This window comes from Mustela putorius, unplaced genomic scaffold (assembly GCF_011764305.1).
Source record: "Mustela putorius furo isolate JIRA1106 unplaced genomic scaffold, ASM1176430v1.1 tig00003834_pilon_pilon_pilon, whole genome shotgun sequence".
NCBI classification, from domain to species: Eukaryota; Metazoa; Chordata; class Mammalia; order Carnivora; family Mustelidae; genus Mustela; species Mustela putorius.
In genome coordinates this window covers 102,425,925-102,429,870 of record NW_025421987.1, presented here as the reverse complement: position 1 = coordinate 102,429,870, position 3,946 = coordinate 102,425,925, and the positions used below count along the sequence as shown (strand labels likewise).

At 41.9% G+C, this 3,946-nt stretch overlaps 1 pseudogene; it reads right to left on the bottom strand.

The window, feature by feature from the left end:
- Positions 1 to 1,010: 1,010 nt before the first annotated feature.
- Positions 1,011 to 1,745, bottom strand: LOC101685549 (annotated as a pseudogene).
- Positions 1,746 to 3,946: the final 2,201 nt, after the last annotated feature.

Below are 3,946 nucleotides of genomic sequence, written 5' to 3'. Positions count from 1 at the left end.
AATAATTACCTCACATGAAAATGAACCAAATGCTTCAGTTATAAAACATAGGGTGACTGAATGGATAAAAAGGCAAAACCCATCTATAGGCTATCTACCCAAGACTTCAAAGACCTCAAATAATCATAAACGTCTCTAAATTCTTCACAATAAATGGTCTTCAGACCTAAAGTCACATACAGATTCAAAGTGAAGGGATGAAGAAACTTACACCATGACTATGGAAGTGGGAGGAAAAAAAAAAGCTAGAGTAGTAATACTTATATCAGACCAAGTAGACGTCTTTATTTTTCCAGAAAAGAGGTGACTATTAATGTTTATGGACATTAATATAGAAATTCATGCTATTTCAGAAAATTCTAGCTCTTACAACAGCTTTTTGTATCCTAAAACAGTAGTTTTCAACTGGAAATGATTTTTCCCCACAGGGGACATTTGGCAATAGGGACATTCCTGTTTGTTATAACTTGGCAGGGAGGGAGTTACTACTGATATGTGGGATAAAGGCTAGGAATGTTGCTAAACATTCTATGATATTCAGGACAGCCTCCTACAACAAAGACTTATTCTGCTCCAAACCCTGTGATGATAACCTGGCCTCTGGGGATTATTATCTAAAGGGCAACAAGGATGTCTGGGTGGCTCAGTGGGTGAAGTGTCTGCTCTTCAGCTCAGGTCATGATCCCAGGGTCCTGGGATTGAGCCCTGCGCTGGCCTCCCTGCTTTGCATGGAGACTGCTTCTCCCTCTCCCTCTGCAGCTCCCCCTGCTTCGGCTCTTTCTCTCTCTCAAATAAATAAAATCTTTAAAAAATAAAATAAAATAAAGCTTCCTAGACACTATGAAATCTGATTTCTTCTCAATCAATAGTAGCGACAGTATTTTAAGAAACTTAACACACTACAAAGTAGAGGTATACTATAGTGTCTGTAAATGTGTCATTATAGAGTTCATCTAAGTATTCTGTCCTATTCGTTCCATGAGGGCAGGATTGAGTATACTGCTGTATACTCAATGCCTGAGACATGATAGGCACATAAATGCTCTTTTAATAACTGAACAAGTGAAGGAGATTACTAACTGGACTTCTCTTTCCAATATAACATGATCACTGTAGCCAGTGGTGTTAGAAATTATGAAGTAGCTATGGTTCCAGACAGAGTTCTTTCTCATATCCTCTTTAAGAAATTGGTCTACATACTGCAGCTCATATCTCAAAGTTATAAATTCCATTGTTGATGTTAACAGTTACGATAATCCTCTGCATCCTGATTAAGAATATCAGCAGTAAACTCAAGCTCCTGAGATGGATCTTTTAGGCATTCCGCTATTACTTGCCTGTGATACTAACCTTGATAATTTGGGGGCTCTTCCTCAATTATTGCAGTGATGTAGTTCATTTTCTCATGTAGATCCTTTTGAAGTGACTTTAAGAGAACTCTCCAAAAACACCAGTGTATAGTTGGCTGCGTTTAATGCAATAGCATCTCTGGTTAGTTTAAAAGCTCATTCACTCCTTTTTTCACGTCTCAAATAATCATAAACATCTCTAAATTCTTCACAATAAATGATCTAGACCACTGAACTGGGGCCATCATTCTATGGTACTAGATCTATATCAGCGCATTCTGCTCTGTCCCTCTACAGGACATAGGTGGGTGAGTCTGGGCTCATCGGTGAGTCTGGAACCTGTTGTCTGTAGGTCACTGCTTCTCTAGGCTCAGCCATAGGCAAGCTGATGCACATGGAGTCAGTTGGATGCTCACATAGGTTCTCTCCAGGGCCCACTCCTCCTTTTGAGGGAAGTGGGCCCTGAAACTTGCATGTTTGGCCCGTGTTTGTTGTGGGAACTAAATACCACTAGATTTGTTCTTGCCAGAGTCCCTAAGTGGAAGGAGACCTGGAGTTCCTTCAGCCATCACACAGAGCTGGGTCTTGTTTTAGATTTTTTGTAAATTGTCCCCTTTTCCCACTTTTGTGCCCAGAAGTCATTCCAGAACAGCAGGAGGTCACAAACCCTGATTGTTCCCAGGGCCACAGAGATCAAATTGTTTTGGTTCATATAGGGGTCCATTTTCAATCTCCTTGTCCTTCCCACACTCCCCTACACTTTAACTGCAGTTGGAAAGATGTAGGGAGCTGGCAAGAGTGGGTCACTCTAAACCACCTCTTCCCAAAGGAGCTGTCCCTGCCTCCCTTCCAAGGATTCTTGGGATGCCCTTGGCAATCCTGCCAGATGGAAACTGCTCCCCACTGAACTTCTCTTCCACCAGACCTAACGAATTTCTGACATTTCTAAGATTAGGGAAAATCTGTTTATTTATTTTCCTTCTTCCTGAGATTAGGGGATTATTTACTATCTTTCTCCTTGTTTTGTTTACTGCCATATCCCTAGTACCTAGCACATTGCAGATGAGGAATAAAAAAATATTTGTGCAGTGAGAACTGCTGGTATTGAATGTAAATGGGGAGGGTATTTCTGCAGCAGAAGCCCCAGTTGTCTGTATACCCTGTGAAAGAAGGCAGAAGCATTTTGACTACTAGTGATGCAGTAAACTACCAGCAATCTTTGTTTTTAAGACCTCAAATTAAATGAAAACATTGGTGATTTAATCAATAAGATATTCGTCCATATTCTCTCTTACCATTTATCAAATGTCATTTGATGTGTTAAAGTCAATGAAGATGTGTCTGTTCAAAACCTCTTATTACACAATGTTTTGTTTCCAATAATTGACTTATTAACCTTTGATTAGAATAGCAATCATGTTTTGTTAAGCTTGCCAAGCACTTTTCCTGGCTTGTTTCACTTAACTCTCTCAGCAACTCTTAAAGAGAGGGAGTGTCACCAAAGTTCCACTATGAGGATGATGAATATGAGGCTGAGAGAGGTTAGATATCTTCCAAGGGTCACACAGCTGTTAAGAAGATTGTGGATTTGAACCCAGATACTCTTTTATCTGACCTATAGAGCTCTGTTTTCTAGCCAAGGAAAATAATATTTACTTTGTAAGGCAGTGTTGAAAATTAAATGGTGGAATGTTTGAAAAGAGTTTAGTGCTGTGGTTCTCCAATTTCGGTCTTATCAGAATTACCTCCATGAAGTTGATGAAAACATAGAGGCTAGACCCTATGCTGCTTTAAGGATCCTGGACCTCTTTGTGCCTTATTAGCTCCCCAGGTGATTCTAATACCTGTGAAAGTGCAAGAAGCATTGATGCCGTACATGATATACACTGAACATGTGGGAGCTACAAAACAAACAAGCAGAGACAAAATGCCCATGAAGTCCAGGTACAAAAAGAGAGCAGAGGGTAGCCAAAGATGTTGGACACAGAAAGCATCAGAATTTTATGGTTTCTCAGTGCCCTGTGTTCTGTAAGTGCTGCCCTCTGGATTTGGGAAAGGCAGGCCTCAGGAACAGGTATTAGTAATGGCCATGGCATGCTGGCCTGCAAGCCCATAATGACCTCAAGGCAGCCACTGAGGGCATGTCACTCTTTTGGGGCCAAAGCAGGTGAAGAGTACCTGGTAGTACTGCCCTTGACAGTCAGGTAGTTGCCAACCTCAGCCATGTATTTGAGTCAGATTGAATGTTTCCCGACTGGACACCCCATGAGATGAGGCAAATCTCATCCCCATATTGTTGGAGGTGGAATCCCAGACTCAGAGGGCTCATGGGGCCCTGCTGAGAAAATGATTGGTGCTCATCAGGGGTATGAGCCATTGGATTTATCTTCACTTGAGTCTCCAGGAAGAAGGAGACTTGGGAGTCGCCTCAGCTAGCAGGCATCACAAGGCCTAAATTGTGCCCCCTCTCTAGTTTTGTGCCAAGAAGTCAGGCTAGGAGAGCAGGGGGTCATAAATACTCATCCCTCCCAGGACCAAAGGGATCAAATGGCTCAGGCTCAGGAAGGGGCCCATTTGTAGTTCTCGTGTCCTACCCA